Source organism: Giraffa tippelskirchi, chromosome 7 (assembly GCF_054371585.1).
Source record: "Giraffa tippelskirchi isolate mGirTip1 chromosome 7, T2T-mGirTip1v1.2.pri, whole genome shotgun sequence".
NCBI lineage: Eukaryota > Metazoa > Chordata > Mammalia > Artiodactyla > Giraffidae > Giraffa > Giraffa tippelskirchi.
Genome location: NC_137281.1, coordinates 88,899,552 through 88,924,970, shown reverse-complemented (window position 1 = coordinate 88,924,970; position 25,419 = coordinate 88,899,552). Strand labels below are relative to the sequence as shown.

At 38.6% G+C, this 25,419-nt stretch overlaps 1 long non-coding RNA gene and 1 gene segment (V, D, J or C); one reads left to right on the top strand and one right to left on the bottom strand.

The window, feature by feature from the left end:
• The window catches only part of LOC145512631 (T cell receptor delta constant-like), a 488,648-nt gene that overhangs the window by 73,291 nt on the left and 389,938 nt on the right, over positions 1-25,419 (top strand).
• Positions 19,512-24,830, bottom strand: LOC145512664 (uncharacterized). The gene is made up of 2 exons (XR_014058678.1): positions 24,728-24,830; positions 19,512-21,790 (listed from the first exon to the last, which is right to left on the bottom strand). It is a non-coding gene; the product is annotated as an uncharacterized LOC145512664 (long non-coding RNA).

Sequence of the window (25,419 nt, the reverse complement as noted above, 5' to 3'; positions counted from 1 at the left end):
TTTACTACAGTAAGTCATGCAGCCAGCCTGGACTCAGTGCGCACAGAGGCTACACAAGGTCCCAGATATCAGGAAGCAAGGATCATTGGGGGCAACTTTGGCCACTAGCTTCCACGTGAGCTGATAGAATAAACATGTTCCAAATGGCAAAGTGGCACCAGAGTGCTAATGAAGCACATGGACCTTAATAATCATCAAAGTCATGTCAGTTTACCTCTCAAACAGCACCCACATCCATTTCCTCATCGCTATACTCCTTGCAACTCCCCTAATCCAAGCATTTAGCACCTCTCACTTGGATAACTGCAAGGGTCTCTTAACTGTCTTCCTGCCTTTACTCTTAACTCTTTGAATCTGACTTCTAGATGACCAAAAAGTTATTATATATATATTATATATGTGTATGTATGTATTGGAGAAGAAAATGGCAACCCACTCCAGTATTCTTGCCTGGGAAATCCCATGGACAGAGGAGTCTGGCGTGCTGCTTTCATGAGGTCACAAAGAATTGGACACGACTTAGCGACTGAACAACAATAACATATATATAAGTATATATATATACATATAATTAGTTTGCTTCCTACTCATCTTTAGATAATGAGGAACCATTAGATATTGTAAAGATCAAATTTTATATTAAGAATTACAAGGCAATGTACAATTTTTCCCTGAGTTACTTCTAGTTTTCTCATTCACCCTTTTCTGTCACATACTCTAGATGTACATCAGCCACTTTAAAATAAAACCATTTATGCTGGTATTAAGCTCTTTCCTTAATCTGAACCTTTGCAGGTGCTGTCCTCTTTGGTCAGAATGATTTTTCCCAAGTACTCGTGTAAAACACATATATGTACTCAACCTTTACAGCCCAGGTCAAGCAACATTATTTCTTATGTGAAATCTTAGAGGATAATATTGCTAACATTTAATTATAAATATTCTTGGATCTTGTCCCCTCTTAAGACGGTATGATAGGAATATTTGCTACTGAGGGCCGTCTTATATTTATATTCATTCAAACTGTTTCCTATGAGGCATGAAGAGATTCCTTTCAGTCTATAAACAAAAGCATGGTCAGGTTCCCTTCTTTTCATTTAGCAAATATCTCCTTCACAGCCCAAGACCCGGAGATAGGCTATAGCAAATACGATGGTGACTGGATCAGCAACTTTTGATCCAGTCACAGAGGGGCAGTATCTGCAAACATAGACACTCCATGGGGAAGATGGGTGGGTAATAAGGTAGTAAGTCTGATTGGCTGTCTCAAATTGCAATCACTCCTGTCTATTTTCTTTCCAAAATGCAGTATAGACCAGGTTTCTATAGGTCTGGAAGAAGCTGACACAAGGGAAACCCTTTTAGGAGCAGGCAGATTCAGCAACTGTTTCTGAAGAGGAAGAAAAGGCAGATGCTACGGTTAGCACCAGTGTTGATCTTATGGATACAAATATCACATGAGTTTGGGGTTTCCCTGATTGCTCCCAGAAAATTCAGCACATTGGAGTCTTATCTGCAGGCAACTGTAGGAGTGGGATTTCTGACTGAGAGCAGGATGTTGAGAAAAACATGAAAACTAAAAAGTGGGAGATAGAGGGAGTTGGGCAGAGAGACATGGAAAGAAGGAGAAAATACACAAGAAGAATGAGAAAGACCATTATAGCTGAGAGAATAAACATCTAATCAGACTTTCTCTGTTACTTCTCACTGCTTTTCTGAACAGAAATGAATGGACAACAGATAAAGCATTTTCCTGAATTCTTGCTTCTGCAAGAAGGAGAGAACTTCACCACATACTGCAATTCCTCAAACATTTTAAACAGCTTACAGTGGTATAAGCAGAGCCCTGGGGGCAGTCCTGCCCTCTTGATGATATTATCTAAGGGTGGAGAAGTGAAGATGCAGCAGAGACTGACAGGTCGGTTTGGAGAGTCCAAACAGCACAGCTCCCTGCACCTTGCTGCTGCCCAGCTCTCAGATGTAGGAACCTACTTCTGTGCGGGGCACAGTGCTCTGGAAGCACCTGCTGTCTGTCCCCAAACCTCACTGGGGGCTCCAGGAGTCACTCCTCCTCATCTCTCCTCAGAGCAGGGGTCAGAGAAAGCTGAAGTCATGATGTCTATGAAGAAATTGAATTTTTAATAAAAAAAATCCCCAGACTCAGTGTCACTGAAGAATTCTGTCAAACACTGAAGAGGAATTGGTATGAATTATATGCAATTTCTTGCAGACAATAGAAAGAAAATAATTCCTCACTCGTTTTATGAGGTTAATATTACCCTGATGCCAAAATCAGACAAAGACCATAAAGAATTGAAAACTGCAGGGAAATATCTTTTATCTATAAGATATACACAAATTTCTAAAATATTTTAGCAAGTAAAATTCATTGATATGTAAAATGAGTAATATACCAAGCACAAATGTAATTTCTTTCAAGGGTGCAGGACACTTTAATATTGAAAATCAATGGTTAGAATCCACCATATTTGCAGGGTGGAAAAGAAGAATCATATCATCATATTAATCTAGTCAGAAAAAAAGGATTTGCAAATATTCAGTAGTCAATTATGGTGAAAACTCTGAGAATCACAAGAATAGTGGGGAATCTCCTCAATAGCTAATGGTATTCTTACTAGTAAAAGACTGTAATTTTTTCTAAGAAAGAAAAAAAACCAGAGTGTCCATTCTTGTCATTCCTTCGGTACAGTGCTAGATGTTGGAGCCAGTGCAATAAAGAAAGTAGATGTAACAATCTTATAGAGTTGAAAGAAGAAGTAAAACTGCAACTAGTTGCTGGTAACATGATTATCTATGTAGAAAATAAAAAGAATATACCCCTAAATTTATATTAGGGAAATCCAAATTAAAACTACAAAGAGATACCACTTCACATATATCATAAGGGCTAAAATTAAAAATACTGACAATACCAAGTTCTGGCAAGGATGCAGAGAAATTGGATCACTCATGCATTGCTGGTGGGTGAATGACCCAGTCATTCTAGAAAACAGTCCAAGAATTTCAAATACACTGAAATATTCACTTGCTGACCAACCAGCAATCACACTCTTGGGTGTTTACGCTTGAGAAATGAAAAATTTAGGCTTACACAAAAACATGTACATTAATACTGGAAATCAACCAGTGATCTTCACTGAATAAACAGATAAATATCCTGTAGTACATTCACGCAATGAAATATTATTTATACATCTTTCTCAACTTCAATAGGGTTATTTTGCAATAAATCATTTTAAGTTGAAACAATAGTAACTCAAAAGTTCATTTAATATGGGAAGGAAATCTAAAAAGAGTAGAGATAAATATATACATGTAAAACTGATTCACTTTGCTGCACTGCAGAAACTAACATTGTAAAGCAACTATAGTCCATTAAAAATCAATTAAAATTAAAAAAAAATCCATCTAATATATTTAACCTAGCTTCCCTTAAATGTGGCCAATACTTGCATTAGATTACAGTTGGGAAGAAATCATCTCACACAGTCTATTTGATACTAAAATGATGAAAATCTTCTGTAACGTGTTGAATACTGTACTGAAAGTGAAAATCAGAATGGTTATATGGGTATGAAATGGCTGTAAATGTGTTAGTTGTTTACACTGATGATTTTGAGGCTGGCCAGGCACTCAGCTCACTCTTGCTGCCCAGAATCACCAGGAAACATAATACTGCATGTTGCTAGCTGAGGAAAAGATAAAATTTCAATATTCCAAGTATGGTTTCTACTGAAAGCATATCACTTTCTCACTACTGTAAAGTCAAAAATTCTAAATTGAATTGTCATAAGTTGGGGACAGTTTGTAGTGATTAAAATGAACAGACTATTGATATATTCAATAGTCTGGATGGATCTCAGGATGTTATGCTGAGTAAAAAAAGTCAATCTCAGAGGCTACATGGTATATGATTACACTTATTGGATTATTATGACTGTATACGTAGTGTGATTCTACTTATACAACATTCTCGACAGGACAAAATACAGAGATGATAGGAGATCAGTAGTGACCTGGATTGTAAAGAATTGCAGGCCTCGGGAAGGTGTAAAAAGAGGGTTTCTTTAGAGAGATGGAACAATTCTATGTCATGATTTTAATGGTGGTAACAAGAGCCTATACATGTGATAAAGTTTCACAGAGCTATGCATCAAAACCAGAGTGCATATAAAACTGAGGTATCAGATTGCGATCTGTATTTTAATAAAATTTTAGCAATATAAATATCCTAGTATGTATATGTAATTATTATATTCAGTTGAGTTCATTCACCCAGTCGTGTCCGACTCCTTGCGACCCCATGAACCACAGCACGCCAGGCCTCCCTGTCCATCACCAACTTCTGGAGTCCACCCAAATCCATGTCCACTGAGTTGGTGATGCCATCCAGCCATCTCATCCTCTGTGGTCCCCTTCTCCTCCTGCCCTCAATCTTTCCCAGCATCAGGGTCTTTTCAAATGAGTCAGCGTTTCACATCAGGTGGTCAAAGTATTGGAGTTTCAGCTTCAACATCAGTCCTTCCAATGAACACCCAGGACTGATCTCCTTTAGGATGGACTGGTTGGATCTGCTTGCAGTCCAAGGGACTCTCAAGAGTCTTCTCCAACACCACAGTTCAAAAGCATCAATTCTTCGGAGCTCAGCTTTCTTTATAGTCCAACTCTCACATCCATACGTGACCACTGGAAAAACCGTAGCCTTGACTAGACAGACCTTTGTTGACAAAGTGAGGTCTCTGCTTTTTAATATGCTGTCTAGGTTGGTCATAACTTTCCTTCCAAGGAGTAAGCGTCTTTTAATTTCATGGCTGCAATCACCATCTGTAGTGATTATTATATTAGCATATATATTTTAGAATATCAAGCTGCTCTTCAGGCTGCTGCAAGCCTTTGTGGTCTCTTCTCCTTAGTTACAAATAATTGGGACAAGACATCAGCAGATTTCAGGGATTTTCAAGGGTTGCGGAGGTGGGGATGGTCTGCAAAGTAAGTTCTTTAGGGTGATGGAATGATTCTGTATCTTAACTTTAGTGGTAGTAACAAGAACCTACAAATGGGATAAATTTCACAGCTATGCATAAAAAGGTGGATATAAAAATGTGATTTATATAATAAAACGATACATATAATATAATGATACATATAATATATGTATTATCATTCTGCTCCCCAGACAGCTCTGGGCATTTGTGGTCTCCCCTGCTTCCTTGTAAATAATTAGAAACCAGGACATCAGCTGCCTGTCACTCAGAGTTGAAATTGGACAGAAGAGTAGATAGTTCAACTACATATAAACTCTCCTCCCTGCATCACTCATTAATGAGTTCTTTTGACCTTAAATTCTAAGAACTGGCACTGCTTTGGAGACTGTGTCTATACTTCCTTTTCTACTTGCTTATTTGCTTTTGCTTTTTTTGGTTCTTTTAAATTAATTCATCTATTAAAATGATGAAACCAAGTGGAAGATTGAGAGATACATACTTCATGATCATGCACAATATACAAAACTTCAATCATCAACTTCTGTGGTATTGACATATACTAAGTGTTTGAACAGGACTGGAAAAGATCAGTTTTCTTTCCAGTCCCAAGAATGGCAATGCCAAAAATTGTTCAAACTATTATGCAGTTGTGCTCATTTCACATGCAAGTAAGGTTATGCTTAAAATCTTTTAAGCTAGGCTTCAGCAGTGTGTGAACCAAGAGCTTCCACATGTACAAGCTGGGTTTCAGAGAGGCAGAGGAACCAGAGATCAAGTTGCTAACATTCATTGGATCATGGAGAAAGCAAAGGAATTCTAGAAAAATATCTACTTCTGTTTCATTGACTACACTAAAAGCTTTGTGTGGGTAACAACAAACTGGAAAATTCTTAAAGTGATGGAAATACCAGCCCACCTTACTTGTCTCCTGAGAAACCTGTATGCAGGTCAAGAAGCAAAAGTTAGAACCCAACATGGAATAATGGACTGGTTCCAAATTGGGAAAGGAGTCTTTCAAGGCTGTATATTGTCAGCCTGTTTATTTAACTTACATGCTGAGTACAATATGTGAAATGCTGGGCTGGATTAATCACAAGCTGGAATCAAGATTGCTGGGAGAAATATAAAAAACCTCAGATACGCAGAAGATACCATTCTAATGGGAGAAAATAAAGAGGAACTAAAAGGCCTTTTTGATGAGTGTGAAAGAGGAGAGTGAAAAAGCTGCCTTGAAACTCAATACTCAAAAATCTAAGATCATGGCATCTGGTTCCATCACTTCATGGCAAATAGAAGGGGGAAAAGTAGAAGCAGCGACAGATTTTATTTTCTTGGGCTCCAAAATCCCTATGGACAGTGGCTGCAGCCATGAAATTGAAAGATGCTTGCTCGGTGGAAGAAAAGATATGACAAACCTGCAGGTGGGCTAAGTCGCTTCAGTTGTGTCTGGCTCTATATCCCTATGAACTGTAGCCCTCCAGAATCCTCTGTCCATGAGATTTCCCAGGCAAGAATACTGGAGTGGGTTGCCATGCCCTCCTCCAGGGGATCTTCCCGACCCAGGGATCGAATCCACATCTCTTATGTCTCCTGCATTTGCAGGCAAGTCTTAACCACTAGTGCCACCCAGGAAGCTTAAGATGGCATATTAAAAAGCAGACACATCACTTTGCTGACAAAGATCTGTATAGTCAAAGCTATGGCTTTTCCAATAGTCATGTGTGATGTAAGACTTGGACTATAAATAAGGCGAAAGCTGAAGAATTGATGGTTTTGAATTGTGGTGCTGGAGAAGACTCTTGAGAGACCCTTGGACTGCAAGGAAGACAAACCAGTCAATTCTAATAGGAATCAACTGTGAATATTCACTAGAAGGACTGATGCTGAAGCTGAAACTCCAATACTTTGGCCAGCTGATGCGAAGAGCCGACTCATTGGAGAAAACCTTGATGATGGGAAAAGTTGAAGGCAAAAGGAGAAGGGAGAGGCAGAGGATGAGATGGTTAGATAGCATCACTGACTCAATGGACATGAATTAGAGCAACTTTGGGAGATATTGAAGTACAGTGTAGCCTGATGTGCTGCAGATAATGGGGTCACAAAGAGTTGGACACAACTTAGCAACTGAACAGCAACAACAAAGTGTTTGAAACCTGTAGATACCAACTTTTGGAGGAGAGCATTATAGCATTATGTCACAGAAAGATTTGACATACTTATCTTGAATTTATTTTACAAAGACAAAAATAATGAGACACTAACAAGTGAGACTGAACACGTGGGACCAATGGCATAGAAAATGTGACATTAGGACAATTCTAGGACACATGATCTAATTAATACAATTCTACTTGTGGAGGGGACAGGACTGAATATCCTGATCTTCCTCAAATTCTAATAAATTAGGCTCAATTTCAAATTTCAGAAGAATATTTTATTTCTGTATAATTTCATTCAAAACTTAAAACTGAATAGACTCTGAAAGTAAGATGGACTGATTTTTTGGTCATTTATGGTGAAGTAACTTTATTTATTGAAAAACCTAATTAGAGTCATAGAACTCAATACAAAGACAAAGAGATACAATAATTATTTTGAATAAAATTTCCATTCATCAAGAAGCCTAAGATCTTCAAGTTTTCTTAAAGAGCCATTAGATTCTGGATGGAGAAAAGTAAGTGTAGGCTAAATGAATGACCAGTTAATAACAGAACATTTCATAGGCTATAGTAAATTATATTTTAAACCAGCTGGAGAAACCATTTTGCTGAAAAATTATCAATGTATGTCAACTTGTTTAATATTCAGTTCCCCTCAGCTCAAATTTTAATACTGATTGCTTGTTTTCATGCCTTCTTTCAGGATCTGACCAATTTAATGACCAGGGAAAGACAAGTAGACAAAGTAAAGGTTTATGTTGAGCCAGACTTTTTCCCACGCATGCACAGACCACGTGGTCTATGAACATGACAACCCCCACTTCCTGTTCCGGGGAGTCACACATGTACCGGGTAGTATGTATATGTGCTGCCAGGCACTTAAAAGACACCAAACTGTCAGCTTGAGGCAGAATTAAACACATTTGTGCAGGGGAACTCATGCCTCATGCCGCTCTCCAGCCTGCTCTGGGTGCTCCTGGCCTTCGCCTTCTCTGGTAGGGATGCTCCCAAACATGGGTGCGAGGGTTCAGGGTGAAAGGACTGCACACGGGCACGGGGTGCTTCAGAGGGACGTGGGGAGGGAAGGAGGGCTGGAGAAAAGCAGGAGTCTTAGGATTTCAATTTTTTGTCTTTGGGCCCTAAATAACTCCTACACTATTTTATTCACTGCTTCATCTTTGTTTTCTGATTTTTTTCCCCACAGCATCTGGTGTGGCCCAGAAGATTACTCAAGACCAGACAGGCATAATCAGGCAAGTGGGGCAGTCAGTCACCCTGAATTGTCAGTATGAAACAAGTTGGAGCTCTTACTACCTTTTTTGGTACAAGCAACTTCCCAGTGGACAGATGACTTACCTTATTAGTCAGTATTCAGAAAGAGATAATGCAAGGAAAGGCCGCTACTCTGTAAACTTCCAGAAAGCAGATAAGTCCGTCAGCCTCATCATTTCATCTTTACAGCTGGAAGATTCTGCAAAGTACTTCTGTGCTCTCTCTGAACTCACAGTGCTTGAAGTAATAGGAAAAGCTGTACAAAAACCCCAGAGCTTGATAAGAGAGAGCCCTCCTGCTGCAGGACCCCAGCTGAAATGCACACCCACAGACCCTAGACAAGAAATGATAGTCCTGTGGTTGTTTAAGTTGTGGTCTGGATCAGAAGATTTAATTCTAGATAAAGCCTCCTTCTATGTCATTGGAAACAGGTGTCCAGAATAACTTTCTACTAATACATTCACCTCTTGAATTTTTGACTTTAAGTCAACCATACAGAACATGTGTAAAGTTATCTAGATTTGAAAACTTGCCCCATAATACTTTAAAGTGGCAGTTTACTTCATCACAAACCTGGGTCTAGTTGTGTGGAATCACCATCAAAACCATTTCCTTAGTCACTTCCTCTTAGACTTTGTGTCAGGGCACAATCAGAAAAGCAGAACCATGGGTGATGTAGAATAAGAGATTAGTTATAGAGACTAGAACTCAGGCAATGGCTAGAGCTGGTGGACCAGTCTGTACAAAGCTGTTATCTTCATATCTGGTGTTGAGCCTGAATTCACTTTAAGTGAGCTTAGAGTAACTTGTAAAGGAAAGTTTGGTGAGGACAAAAGCATGGACAAACTGTGACACATAAAGTCATACTTAAACTATGAGGATACTTGGAACCCACAAAGACTTGTCTGTCCCTCACCTCCTTCAGTCTCACAATAGTGGGTGACCTTGAAGAGAAGTGGCTGTCATTTGCTATCATGCTACATCCACATTTGTCCCAAGACAAAGAAGATGAGGAGGACTTCTAACGGGAAGTGGAGAAGTTGTGAGTCGACAATATGATGAGCTAGTTCAGCAGCAGCAATGTGTAGAAAAAGCATTTGCCAAAATCCAATAGTCAACCATGGTGAAAACTCTAAGAAACACAGGAGTAATGGAGAAGTTCCTCAACAGCTCTTAGTATGTTTACTGGTAAAAGACTCTATATTTTTTCCCTAAGGAAGGGAACAAAGGGAGAATATCCACTTTAATCACTCTCCTTCAGCACAGTGCTGGACGTTGTAGCCAGTGCAGTAAAGCAAGTAAATATATGAACAACCTTATAAGCAGGAAAGGCAGTCAAATTACCACTATTTTATATCTATGTAGAAAATCCCAAAGAATATATCCTCCAAAACTCCTACAACTAGTAAGTGGGTTCAGAAGGTCTCAGGATATATAAAGTAAACACAAAATCAAATGCATTTCTATATACTAGCAATAAGCATGTGGATATCTAAATTAATAATATAATACTATTTACAATGGCTCAAGAAAGACCATAAATCTTTAGGCACAAATCTAAGAAAACATGTACAGAACTTATACACAGAAAGCTACAAAACACTGGTACTTCCAAAAAATACAAATAGCCAATTATTCTAGCTTTTATCCTAGGAAGACCAACTTTCCCCCCATGGAGCTGCATAGGCATCTTTGAAAGTGAAAGCGAAGTCACTCAGTCGTGTCCAACTCTTTGTTACTCCATGGACTATACAATCCATGTTATTCTCCAGGCCAAAATACTGGAGTGGGTAGCCTTTCCCTTCTCCAGGGGATCTTCCCAACCCAGGGATCAAACCCAGGTTTCCACATTGCAGGTGGATTCTTCACCAGCTAAGCCACAGGGGGTAGCCACATGGAGCTGCATAGGGACATTTAGAGAAAAAAAATTGATGGCACATGTATTATGACCTCTTTTTGGACTTGATTCTGTTTATTGACTTTATTTTATCCTCATACCAACAGACCATTCTATCTTAATTACTGGGGCTTCATACATGTTTGAAATCTAGAAATGCAAGTCATGGTCTCTTTGTCTTATTCAAAGCTTATTCTAGGTTTTTACACCTCCATATAAGTTATAGAACAGCTTCTACCACAAGAGATTGAGGTAATTTGCTTGGGATTGTGTTGAATTTATGAATTGATTTGGGACAATTGACATCCCAATTAACATATGGAGTCTTTAGATCCACAGCCTCTTTATTTATGTCCTCTTTAATTTCTTTCATTAATTTAGGTCCTCTCTAATTTCTTTCATTAATGTTAAGATTTTTGTAGAGGACATGCATTGTTGCCGTTGTTTAGTCTCTGTCGTGTCCTACTCTTCGCGACCCCATGGACTGTAGCCCTCCAGGCTCCTCTGTCCATGGGACTTCCCAGGCAATAATACTGGAGTGGGTTGCCATTGCCATCTCTAGGGGATCTTCCCAACTGAGGGGTATTTTCTACATGTACAAACGTATGATATGTAGATAAAAATAATCCACCTGGTTGGCAGGCAGATTGTCTACCACTGAGCCACCTGGGAAGAAAGGCTACTTATAGATATAACAATTTTATCTTTAATTTCAAATAACTTTTTACCTTAATTGACCTAAATATCCAGCATCAAATCTAGAGCTAGGGTTAACTGGGTTAAGAAAAATGTGAATACAGGGAATTAATTATGCTCTGAAATAGCCAGAACAGAGCTAGATACCTGTCAATATGAGAACAGATTTAGTTCAACAGCCAAATAAATGATACCAACCTCTTTTTCAGGGTTTTGAAAACACTATTTCTTTAAGTAGCCTTAGGAAATGGTCCTTCCTGATATTAGTGTCTGTAGGTGGCAAGGATTGGTCACCACTGAGTACCAGGCCATGATTTATGTTAGTTACCCCACACCTCAGAAGCGAGGACATTTCTCATCTCCCTAAAATGCTCTGTGATTTTTTTTCTCCCAAAGCAAAACTATTCTAGAGTTACTGTAGAGGAATCAAGAGGATGACTTGCATACCTCATAATAAATTAGTTCCCAAGCATTTGATAAATGATATTTTAATTGCATTTTCTAATGCTTTTGCTAGAATCTAGAAATAAAATTGATTTTTTTGTGTTTAGTGACTGTATCAATGCACCAATAGGTTCTAGTTCTTACAGTTTGTTTAGAGGTACTTTGTATTTTCTATATGTACAAACTTATGATCTCTAAATAAAAACAGTTTTACTTCTCCTTTTCAAATTAATACATCTTATTTCCTTTCCTGGTTTGAGCCCAGGCCCTCCTTTAGGACAGTGAATAGAAGTAGTGATAGTTTACCTGTCTTGTTTGTGATCCTGTAGGGAATAATAGTGACTTTGATATTTTCAATGATACCCTTTATTAGATTTTGGAATTTCTCTTTTATTTTTGGATTGTTGGGAGTATTCATCATACTTACTTCCATAACTCCCATACATACATACAAAAGAGACGTTAGCCTTTCGTCAAATTTTCTTGATTATTTGAAGGTAAATTAAGTACATAATTTTGGTTTTCATCAAGCAAAGGAAGATAACCTCACCTTATATGGTCAAGATATAATCTTCTAAAATTAAAAATTCTGAAAGGAGGCAATAGGCTAGAAAACTTGTTTTTAGATTCTCCATATATTTTTGGTTTTCAGTATTATTTAAAATGACACTTTGAAGTGTTTTGTACAATCCTCTAAAAAATAGAGTCATGGGGAGGGACGTGGGAGGGGGGTTCTGGAAGGGGAAAATATTTACACCCATGGTGGATTCATGGCAATGTATGGCAAAACAAATACAACATTGTAAAGTTAAAAAATAGATAAATCAACTAATTTAGTAAAAAATAAAGTCAAAGAAACCAACAAACAAACATGTTCATGCTAGTTTTCTTCTGCCTTTTGCTAATATAATAAAATAATATATTCCTACATAGCTTAAATGAATTCATTTTCATTTGTTCCTATATTTTCAGGTCCTATATTTTATGGATGTTGACTTGTGTGTGCATGTGATCCACCACAGAGAGACTCCTAAAGAGTATTTATGATTATTTGTTAAATGAATGAAGCATGATTATCATGATATTTACTCGCATATCGTCAGTTTAATTTTCCTCCGTCCTAGAGTTGGGATGGTTGTTATCTGTTCTTGAATTTTGTCCACAAATATAACCCTCTATTTATCCAGTTGGAGTCTTTTGTTTAACTTGACTTCCATAGTATTGAAAGATTGCTTTTAGAATAATTTCAAGAGTTGCTCAGCATAACTTCTTTCCCTAAGTTCATGAATAACAACTCATCTACTCATTCAGAAAACAGATAACTCTTGAGTGCTTTATCTGTACCAATCTCTCTTTATAAATGGAGCCAAAAATAATTAAAATCTTTTGTGGAGCAGTATAGAGCTAAGAAAACACAGCTGAGTACAGAGGTAGTACAACTACGATGTGTGTGAGTTCTCAGTCATGTCCAGCTCTTGGGACACCATGGACTGTAGCCCACCAGGCTCCTCTGTCCATGGATTTACCCAGGCAAGAATACTGGAGTTGGTAGCCATTTCCTTTTCCAGAGGATATTCCTGATCCAGGGATCGAACCCCCACTGCCTACATTGCGGGTGGATTCTTTACCAACTGAGCCACCAGGGATATTTACCTTTCAATCTGAGGAACTTTTCAAAAGATTGACTTCTGATGTGAGTTTAGCTCTGCAGTTTGTTTCTTCAGTCACAAGAGGGGGCTGCTTCCTTTGGAAACAGCGGTCCTTTCTGGCTGCAAAGGAAAGGAAACATGTTTTCCATCCATGTTCCACAAAAAAGTGAAAAAAATGAAAGATTTTCATTGTTTTTAGATAGACTGATTTTGTAATCCTTTGTTGAATGCGTGTGGTCAAGGTTTCAGGGAATCAGAGCCTTATAGCCTAAACCTTTTCCATGTACCTCCCTAAACATTGCTTTCCTATTTCCCACCCCTGGTTAACTCTTCCTTTCCTTATTCCTTACACTCTTTTATCTTCACTCCTCTTTTTCTGCCAGGATCATCCATCTCCACCCTTCTCCACCCCAGATAGTTTGCTTTCCCTTCTGTTTTTTCTCTGTCTCTGCATCCTTGGTGCAGAGCACCTACAAACATGGACATAGACATAAGGATTAAGGCCCATTGTTCAAGGAGGATGAGGAGAATACTATCCATGCCATCAGTTACTATATCAAGAACTGATGCATTGAGAAATGTCTGCCTAGATGGAGATAGATGCATGATTCCAAGGATCTTTTCAGGATGCTGAGCTCCAATATCCGAGCTCAAGACATTTAGATTTTTGTCTCAATGTTACTCATATTTCCTGTCCCTCAGAACAACCACAGCTTACTTTGAAATCTCATGTACATTTGCTAGAACGTGAATGGGAATTTTCATCTCTTTACAATACAGAGCTCAGTAAAGTTTTCTGGGATTAAACAGTGTTTTCCACAAGCTTCACAGAGCATCAGAAAATTTCTTTGAAGAAGAAATGGTAGAACACAGGTTCTGGATAGACACACCATTGTGATTGGTGTTCCTTTTCCAGAGCCAGACTTTAAATTTCACAAGGGATAGCAGTCGGCACCCTGTGAGTTGGGGATGTCTCGCCTTCTTTGCAGGATGTGACTAAAACAGGGGAGGAAGACCTAGACAAGGACCTGCTTGATCATTGGCTGACAGATCCTGGCAACAACACATGGCAACAGATACCTGCAATGGTTGTAAGTCTCTACTAGCAGCAGCTATTTCTGTTCTCTGGAAACAAGCCTAGGAGCAGACACAAGTGTGAGCTCAGAGCCCACAATCCTAGTTTGCCCTTGAAGTATGAGGCTGGTGATTGGAGTAACTGTTTTTCTGACCTTGGGTAAGTGTTCTGTGTCTACAAGGGTTGACTTTGAGGCCAAGGGACCATAAAGGGTCATTTGCTCTCCACTCTTCTTTCTGTATTTTATTCAGCATAGTAGCAACGGGATTGAGAACAGATCTATGCATTTGCTAGTGAGCGCAAACTTCTACATGACAGGTTAATTCATAGCCATGATCCGGAAGAGACCTTAGCAGTAAGCAGGTTGGAAGAAATCTCTGGGGTTATTGAGCTAAGGACCCATGGGATAAAGCCTAGAGAGTTCTTAGATGCTTGCCATGTGTCTTTGGTCTCTATATAATAAGCACCAATAATATTTCTCAGGACATAGTTAAAAACACTGGAATAGGGGGCAGGGTCCAGACGGTTATGGGAGTGTTGGGCCCTTGAGCCACAGAATTACACTGATTTGTTGTCAGGGGATAATTTTATTTTCTTGACCCTTTAGGGACTGTGACTGATGCTAAGATCACCCAGCCCAGCTCCATGGATTGTGCTGAAGGAGAAGATGTAAACCTGCCTTGTAACCACTCTACCATCAGTGGAAATGACTATATACATTGGTATCGGCAAAATCCCAATCAGAGTCCACAGTATGTCATTCATGGCTTACGAGGCACAGTGAACAGCAGCATGGCCTCTCTGATCATATCTTCAGACAGAAAGTCCAGCACCTTGGTCCTGCCCCAGGTCACCCTGAGAGACACCGCTGTGTACTACTGCGTCCTGAGAGAGGCACACTGGGACAGACGGGGTTGCACCTGTGCAGTATCTCTGGTGGGAAGAAGGGGGGACAGAATGGGGGGAGCAGTCACAAGAGCAAATCTACAGTCATCTAGAAGGAGAGTCAGAGAGCAGTAAGAGATGAGGAAGATGAAGGGAAGGAAAATGGAAGAAGATGGATAAAGAAAAGAAGAGAAAGAGTACAAGGAAGAAGTGCTTCATTGGTTGATGTGGCTATGAATGATAAGGAAATTAAGAATCATAATTTTAACACGGGAATAAAGTGGAGAAGTATTAATAATTTGTCATGCTCCTCCTCATGTCAGTAAAGTGCTGGTTTCAGTGTGTTAAAGATGAAAAGATAAGGAAAACACAAATAATTCTCCTGTTCCAAAGGCTTTTTTCGTTTGGACCCAGGACAAATCCATACTCAGAAACACATATTACTACAGTTGTTTCACTTGCAAATTGATCTTACTCAGAGGAAAATCTGAAATGTTGTTTTGTTACTACTCTAGAACACGCATATTTGTGACAAAGATTTTTTTTAAGGAAACAAAAACTAAGTGAATATTTATTTTTAATCTGTCTAGAAGTTCTGCCTCTATTGAGAGTTTTCATCATTTTTTATATTCTCTAAGCAGCACATAAATCTATCTCATCATAAAAGTCTCAGGCAGAGCAAAAGTGAAGGCTCATAGCTGTATCTCCTTCATTTCACCAAATGAAGGCGATTCCTCCCGCTGTCCTTTTCGGACAGTTTAATGTATATCATATCAGCCTGTTTATTTCAATTACATATAAAAATATATGCACAGTTCCCCAGGTGAAAGGCTTCCCTGGTGAAAGATTTCCCCGTGATGAAAATGAAAGAGGAGAGTGAAAAAGTTGGCTTAAAACTCATCATTCAAACAACTAAGATCATGGCATCCAGTCCCATCACTTCATGGCAAATAAATGGCTAAACAATGAAACAGTGAGAGACTTTATTTGGGGGGGGCTCCAAAATCCCTGCAGATGGTGACTGCAGTCATGAAATTAAAAGACGCTTACTCCTTGGAAGAAAAGCTATGACCAACCTAGATAGCATATTAAAAAGCAGTGACATGACTTTGGCGACAAAGGTCCATCTAGTCAAGGCTATGGTTTTTCCAGTGGTCATGTATGTATGTGAGAGTTGGACTATAAAGAAAGCTGAGTGCTGAAGAATTGATGCTTTTGAACTGTGGTGTTGGAGAAGATTCTTGAGAGTTCCTTGAACTGCAAGGAAATCAAACCCAGTCCATCCTAAGGGAAATCAGCCTGAATATTCATTGGAAGGACTGATGCTGAAGTTGAAACTCCAATACTTTGGTCACTTGATGCGAAGAACTGACTCTTAGGAAAAGACCCTGATGCTGGGAAAGATTGAAGGTAGGAGGAGAAGGAAATGACAGAGGATGAGATGGTTGGATGGCATCACCAACTCAACAGACATGAGTTTGAGCAAGCTCCGGGAGTTGGTGATGGACAGGGAAGACCGGCGTGCTGCAGTCCATGGGGTTGCAAAGAGTCAGACACGACTGAGTGACTGAACTGAATTGAACCCCAGGAGGTGCAGTGGTAAAGAATCCTCCTGCCAATGCAGGAGACACAACAGAGGCAGGTTCAATTCCTGGGTCAGGAAGATCCCCTGGAGTAGGAAATGGCAACCCACTCCAGTATTCTTGCCTGGGAAAGTCCATGGACAGAAGAGCCTGAGTGGCTACAGTCTAGTGGGTCGCAAAGAGTTGGACATAATTGAACACACACGCACATATCTTTGCACATCACTTTATGCAACTGCATGCACATTTATACACATACATACATATGTACACACACACAGATCAAACAATTTGCCTTAAATTGAATTTATTTGAATTTTTTACACTGTGCCTTTTGATTTTCATTTAATAATGTCTTGGAGCTCTTTCTACAGTTGAAACAAAGTGGAGTGGCCCACTACATTCTTTCTGATGCTTATTTAGTACTTTGAAATATTTTATCATTAAATTAATTAATTTTTAACTCATTAATGAATAACTGTTTCTTTTTCTTTGCTATCATAAGGAATGTTGTCTTACACATCTTTGTAAAATCATGTTTGGCATGTAGATGAAAAATTTAATTATATATATGAATTAGATACTAGAAAATTTGATTAGATGTTCAATAAAGGGCACATTTAAAATTTTTGGAGAAGTGGCATATTGCCCTGTATATGCTGTAAATAGTCATACTTCAACAGAGTGAGAAGACATATTTTTCATCCTCCACAAATAGGAAATTACCTGTATTTTTTATTTAAACAATCCAAATATAATTTATCTATACACAATGTGCATGTATGCTAAGTCGTTTCAGTCATGTTCGACTCTTTGTGACCCTCTGGACTGTACCCCGCCTGTCTCCTCTGTCCTCGGGATTCTAGGCAAGAATACTGGAGTGGGTTGCCTTGCCCTACTCCAGGGGATCTTCCCAACCCTGGGATTGAACCCGTGTCTTTTATATCTCCTGCACTGACAGGCAGGTTCTTTACCACTAATGCCACCTGGGAAGCCCCAATAAAGGAAAGGCTTTTTATTAATCAAATTGATTCACTACTTTAGGATTGACAAGCACTGTACTTCCTTGGGCACATCGCTCAATCATCATATGCATTTTTTACATTTTCATTGACTTATAGTTGTGAAAACACGTTGACTGTATCAACTGATGTCTAAATGAATATTTTTTTGTTATTCATTTTTGTAAAGTTAGGAGAATTCCTTGCGTCTTTCCAGGGGACTCTATCTAGCTACATGTAATCATAATCTTTCAGACTATCTGGTGTCAACCACCTTATGACAAATACGATAAATAAAAATTTTAATAAAACAAGCAGAAATTTATTCCGTTTGTCACAGCCTGTGAAGAATGGCAGAGATAAAGAGAAGTTTGTATTGGAATGAATTGAAGTTCACAGGAAGAGCCTAACAAAATAGTTGGGGACCAATTTCACATTTAATAATGATAGGAATGGGGAATAGAAAACGGAAGGAAGGAAAAGAGAGAGGGTGGGAAGAAGGAAAGAAAAAAGGTAAATGGGAAGGAAAAATTTAATGAATCCATGAATGAATAAGGATTTTGGAATACATCCTTGTCTTCATTATGAGATCCCATGTGATGTTCTTTGACTCTTTTTCTATTTTTTTATAGAAGATCTAACCCATGCCCTCTATATTTTATTGCATCCCTAGCAATTGTCAGTAAAATGTTCAGCCAAGAATATTTCTTTATTCAATAATGTTTATTGAGCAACTACTATTTGTCAGGTACTATGCTAATTACTGAGAACACTTCAATAAATAAAACAGAAAAAAAGATATATTTTAGGAAAAGCAAAGTGAGGAAATAAGCAAGCGAGCTTTAAAGCTGGGAAGAGAAGGAAATGAGGGGAAAAGTGACTGAAAGTGTCCTAAAGGGATATGCTGATCTTTGGAAAGTGCTAGAGCACTTCTCATTGTACTTTCCAAGGCTTGAGTACAAGTATCTGTTACCTCAGATTTCACCCACAGAATCAAAACGATTTCCAAAGTATGATAAACATAGCCATTGACATTTCCATACACATCCTACACACCAGGACAAATTTCTCAGTCTTTTTGAATATCCAAGAATATGAGGATTGAGGATTCTAATGTTTCACAAACTCCGTCTGTTAGGCACATCTGAGAGATTGATTCTAAGTTAGAAGAATATCTAATTCATTCTATCAGAATCACATGAAATGTGCAACATACTAAGTGATTTCAAATTGACTTGTCCCCCGAAGTAGATAAGATGTAAGAGTGTTATAAGAAACAAGTAACAAGTGTATACACATATGGCACATGGAAAAGACAATTTCCTGAACACAAAGAAAAGAAAACTTCCAAAAAGAATCCATTGGGACAGCCAAAATTTACTGGTTTATGACATCTTCTTAGAGACTTGAGCACCAGTTGATCTGGTTGTGGCCACATTCCTCTGTACTAGGACCTTTGAAGGCACATTTGATTCCACCCCTGATTGACTCCTTGCATAGAGGAATGATTCACCAAGGAGTCTGACCTGTTTAATTTTCTACACTGACCTAACTACTTCTTACCATCCCACACTACTTTCTACTTTGCCCTCTAAATCCTCATTCTATTGAAAATAAACATTCAGTAGCCCCTGTAAAAATTCCTTCCACATATCTTAACTGAAACCTGACTGTTTGTAATACAGTTCTTTCACTTGTGGTTACTTCTGGTCCTCCCTCATCTAAAACACTTCAAATTTAGAGATGAGAACAGCATTCTTGTCACTACCACACCCCCCAAAAAACCAGAATCTTGTCTTTGATCCTTTGAGGCTTTGCCTTTTACCTCTACTTTTCCCTATTCCTTTTATCACTCTCATCTTTATAAACATCAGACACTCTTCTGTGGGAATCATGGTTTACTGTTTTCTCAGAAATGTCTTCTGGAATTGAATCTTACTCATTCCCTCTTCCTTGCTTGCTCTTTCCCCTGCCTTTAAGTTAAATGTTCTGGTTGACACGTCTGCATTGCAAGATGCTGTTCTGCATGCAAAACAACCCCTCCTTTCCAAAGACCTTTCTTTATGACTCTCATGTGATTTCCTCCAGACCTCCAGGGGGTAGCTTCCTTAACCCCAGAGTTCTGGTCTCTGTCTTGCTTTACTGCTCTTAGTTAAAGATTACACGATAAGTTACCAATAAATATGCGCTCAGCGTTTTCTCAGAGAGTTGCTCTTCCACGAGCTCTCCCTGCACTCTCTCTTACAATCCTGTGTGTTTGTGAGAATTATTCAGTGTGACACTGCCACACTCGTCCTTATATATTGAAGATGTAAACACATAAGATTCTACTGTAACCTAAAATACTCCTTGACTTAAATGTCCACAGGACAATTCAGAGAGAAACGTGAACTCATCAACTTTGAAATCTATCAATTAGGATCCCTTTCAGTCACAAACTCCCATGGCCACACTCCAGAAAGATGTGATGATATTTCTCCAGTTGGATGCTGCTCCACCTCTGAAATGTTACATCCTGTCTAAACCTTGCATCCTGAGATTCTTAGAGTCATATACTTCTGCTGCATTCATTCTTTGACTCTTTATGATCATTTAGTCCCCAGATCTCTTTATTGTTATCTTATTTCTCAGAAATTTCTGATCTTTTATTTCTCTTTCTACAATATCTAAACTTCACAGCCCTCCTTCAATCAGTCTTTAGTCACCAACTTCATTGTTTTGAGTTAATTCTATGTCATATCAATGATCTTATTAATTCCTAATCATGGATTAATATCTACCTTCTTATGCACCTCATTGGGGTCATGATTCAAAACATATATTACACTCATACCATGGAATACTATTCAGTCATTATAAAGATCAAATTACAAAAAAATATACTTTCTTATATACTTTGATAAAGTAGAGTTCAAGAAAATCACACAGATGGGCAGACTGGTGTCATTGAAATTGTTATCACCTCCAAAACTAACTAGACCCACAGTGCTTCCAAGAAAGTATTCTTTTTCTCTGTAATCATTTCTCATTGTCAATTTCTACAGTGACTTTTTCAAAACTTCTCACACTCATCAGACTTCTTAACCCAGGATCTCTTCTATTAATTATCTTGAAAGGTACTTAATTTCTATCTACAAGAAGAAAAAATTCATTAAAATTAATAGATGTGGCAACTTTCTGCCTTCATACCCTGAAATAATACTGAAATCCAAACCAATTCTTTCCTCCTTCATTCCAATAAAATTGGAAATAACTGTTTCTCCTCACAAATTAATTCCCCTACCTTGGTCCGTATTCCATCCTGGCTGTCTCTTCAGAAGTTTGATCCATTGTTTACAGAACATTTCCAAAAACATGTAAATATATCTCAACCTTTAAAACCCCTACTATTACCACTTCAACATCCTTGTCTAGTTAGCACCACGTCTTTTCTCCCCTTCACAGTTCAGCCTCTGGAAAGAGATTTCTGTATTCCAAAATTTTTCTCCTTTGTCTTGTCTCTACTACAGTTGAGTTTCTGCTGAAAGACTCAAATCATGATCTTTGTGCTGATAAAAGTCAATAGACACTTTTCAATCATCGTCTCACTAAGTAGACATTTTTCAGCAACTGCTCTAATGGAGAGTCCTTCCTTTTCGAAACTCCACTTTCCTTCTCTTTCAGGACACCAGTAAATTCTGATTTGCCATGTACCTCTCTGGACTACCTGTGAGGTTTCTCTGCTACTTTTTTCTACTGGCCATCACATCGGTGTTTGAGTTCCTTGGAGATTTTCTTTAGTTTCTATTCTCTTGTAAAGTTTGCTCTGAGTGTGTGTCTTGGTGAAATTACATTTATTCTAAAGAGTAGTATTGTCAGTAGTTGTCAGTAAACTGACAACATAGTGGAGTCTAATTGAATTAGGTTCTAATCCTTATATGTCCTTGGACAAATCATTTAACTTCTAAAAGACTTGATTTCCTCTCTAATAAGTGAGGATACTATCTAGCCTAATGGCCATAGTGCTAAATTTTCAGTGGCCAATGATACAGATTCTTGAATCATACCAATGGGACGAATTCCAGATCATTTACTGTGATCTTGAACAAATTACATCCTTCCTTCCTTGCTTCAATTTTCTCATCTATAAAAATAAGGATAATTTACTTTATGTGATTATATAATGCTATTTAATTCATAATATTAAAAGAGCCTCTTAGTAAGCAAACCCCTGAAACATTCTCATCAGTTTAAAATGCTAAGTAATTCAAGCCTAAATAGGAGCAGAAAGGAGATGGGGCACAAAAGCCTGAAGACTCGATTTGTTTCTTTTGTTGACCTGCAGAGGGTGATGTTGCATAAACTGAAAGTGTCTATCTCACTCCTATGAGCTTCTTTATCTTACAGCTCATTGAAGTGCATATTTGAACAGGCTCAACGTCAGGAGCAGTCATTCTTAAGGAAGCATTTCTTACTGATAGTAGCTAGGATTGCCTAAACAGGGATCTCTTTAACTCTCAGATTTTCCCCTCGGCACACCCTGGCACATTCCTTCCTGCTCCTCAAGGAAGATCTTCCTCCCTGCATAGCCATGCTCTCAGTGACTCTTCTGCTACTTGGAATGCTCTTCACAGCAAGTAAGTAATTGTATTCCATGCTTCTGCCTATATAGAAGGAATTTTGTTCTAAAGGTATCTGAATGGAAACACTGTCTCATTATAGATAGGTGTGTCCTGGCTTCACTGATTCTGCATTGATGTTGCAGGAGGAACTGGAGCCCAATTAGTGACCCAGCTTGACGGTCACATCAACGTCTCTGAAGGAAACCGTCTGGAGCTGAGATGCAACTATTCTTATGGTGGATCTATTTATCTCTTCTGGTATGTCCAGTACCCCAGCCAAGACCTCCAGTTTCTACTGAAGTATTCATCAGGGCCCACCCGGGTTAAAGGCATCAAAGGCTTCGAGGCTGAATTCAAGAAGGATGAAAAATCCTTCCACCTGATGAAAGCTTCAGCCCATTGGAGTGACTCTGCCAAGTACTTCTGTGCTCTGTATGACACAGTGCCTGAGTCTGCAGGGAGAGCTGAACAAAAACCTTCTCAGACATTGTAGCTTAAAATATTCAGGGTCTTAGCCTGACCTGGTTTTAGAGAGGTCTTTGATCTGATGAAAGTGAGCAGAAGGAGAAGCAGAGTCATGGGGAGGGCTTGGTCCCTGAGGAAAAACAAGATTTTCAATGTGTCCCTTGTTTTACAGCTATGCAAGACCAGACCTGGAATAGACTTGTATGGATAGTCTCCTTTTTCGAGGTGACATAGTATCCTGAAGGATTAGGGTTCTAATTTAATGCGTTGTTGTTGTTGTTTAGTCACTAAGTCATGTCCAACTTTTAACAACTCTTCATGGAGTTGTTAACAACTCCAACTTTTAACAACTCTCCATGGCAGTCCCCCAGGCTCCTTTGTCCATGAGATTTCCCAGGCAAGAATACTGGAGTGGGTTACCATTTCCTTCTCCAGGAGATTTTCCCAACCCAGGGATCAAACCCATATCTCCTGCTTGGCAGGCGTGTTCTTTACCACTGAGCCACCTGGGAAGCCCCAATTCAATGTGAGCAACACTAAACTGATCTTTCACCTTCTGAACTGTCTTCCAACATGCTCCTCCCACACCTCTTGCTTTACAGTTGATAGCACCTTCATTCTGTCCATATCTCTTGCTATAACTTTAGTTCTCTTTGACTCTTATTGTTTTCTCACTGCTTACATCTAACTCAGAAAGAAATCCAGTTGGCCGTGTCTTAAAAATTAATGCCAAATCGAACCACCACTGCCATTTTCACTGCTACTTGTTTGGTCAAACACGCTCATCTTTCAAATGTATTACTCTGAAACCCAGTTTAAATATTACAACATAGACACTCTTCAGCAAATGGTATTGGGAAAGTTGGAGAACTGCATGTAAATCAATGCTGTTAGAACATACTCTCACACAACACACACAAAAATAAACTCAAAGTGGCTTAAAGACTTAACTATAAGAGACAATACTATAAAACTCCTAGAAGAGAACATAGGCAAAACATTCTCTGACATAAATCTCACCCATGTTTTTTTCAGGTCAGTCTCCCAAGGAAATAGAAATAAAAGCAAAAATAAACAAATGGGATCTAATAAAACTTACAAGCTTTTGTACAGCAAAAGAATTCGTAAATAATACGAAGACCCAAGCTACAGACTGGGAGAAAATATTTGCAAATGTTGTGATGGACAAGGGCTTAATTTCCAAGATATACTAGCAGCTTATACAACTCAATAACAAAACAGCAAACAACCCAGTGGAAAAATGGGCATATGACCTAAATAGAAATTTCTCCAAAGAAGACATGCAGATAGCCAACAGGCACATGTAAAGATGCTCAACATTGCTAATTACTAGAAAAAGGCAAATCAAAATGACAGTGAGGTATCACTTCACACCAGTCAGAATGGCCATCTTCAAAAAAATCTACAAACAATGAACACTGGAGAAGGTGTGGAGAAAAGGAATCCCTTCTACACTGTTGGTGGGAGTGTAAATTGGTGCAGTCACTGTGGAAAACAGTATGGAAATTCCTCAAAAAAATAAAGTAGAGTTCCTATATAATCCAGCGATCCCTCTCCTGGGCATATACCCAGAGGAAAAAACATGGTCCAAAAAGATACAGGCACTCCAATGTTCACTGCATTATTCACAATAGTCAAGACATGTAAGCAACTTAAATGTCCATTGACAGAGGAATGGATAAAGAAGATATGGTACAGGTATACAATGGAGTATTACCTAGCCATTAAAGGGGATGAAATAAATGCCATTTGCAGCGACATGGATGGACCTAGAGATTATCATACTGTGATAAGCAAATCAGACAGAAAAGGAGAAATATTGTGTGACATCCCTTATATACAGAATCTAAAAAGAAATGATATAAATAAACTTATTTACAAAACAGAAACATATCCACAGACTCAGAGAATGAACATATGGTTGCCAGGGGGAAAGAATGAGGAGAAAGAATAGTTAGGGAGTTTGGGCTCACCATGTACACACTGCTATATCTTAAATGGATAACCAACAAAGTCCTACTGTATAGCACAGGGAGCTCTGCTCAGTGTTACATGGGAGGGCAGTTTGGGGAGAATGGATACGTGTATATGTATGGCTGAGTCCCTTTACTGTCCACCTGAAACTGTCACAACATTGTTGATTGGCTATGTGTCACTCAGTCATGCTGACTCTTTGTGACCCCATGGAATGTAGCCTTCCAGGCTCCTCTGTCCATAGAATTTTCCAGGCAAGAATACTGGAGTGGGTTGCCCCTCCCTTCTCTAGGGGAACATAAAATAAAAAGCCTTAAAAAAGTAAAGTCGATTAACTTTGTAAAAGTTAAATTTCATATAGAAAGTAAAAGGCAAAAAGAAAACTCAATCTCTGAGCTTCATCTCATAGAAATATTTATTATGCACAGCTCAAATCATTTTCTAATTTCCTACCCTGTCTACCTCCTTCAACTTTTTTTCTTGGTGTTTCTCTAGTTTTGTATGTACTATGCAGCATGTATTAATGCAAAGCTATTTGAGTATGTATGTAATTCAATTATAATCATAACCTGGAAAGTAGAAATAATCCCTGATAAGTAAAGCAATATAAAGGCATTTAAGAGGGTAGGCGTATGCATATTCCAACTCAATTGAAATTACAGCAAAAAGAAGTTAATAAATATTTTAATCT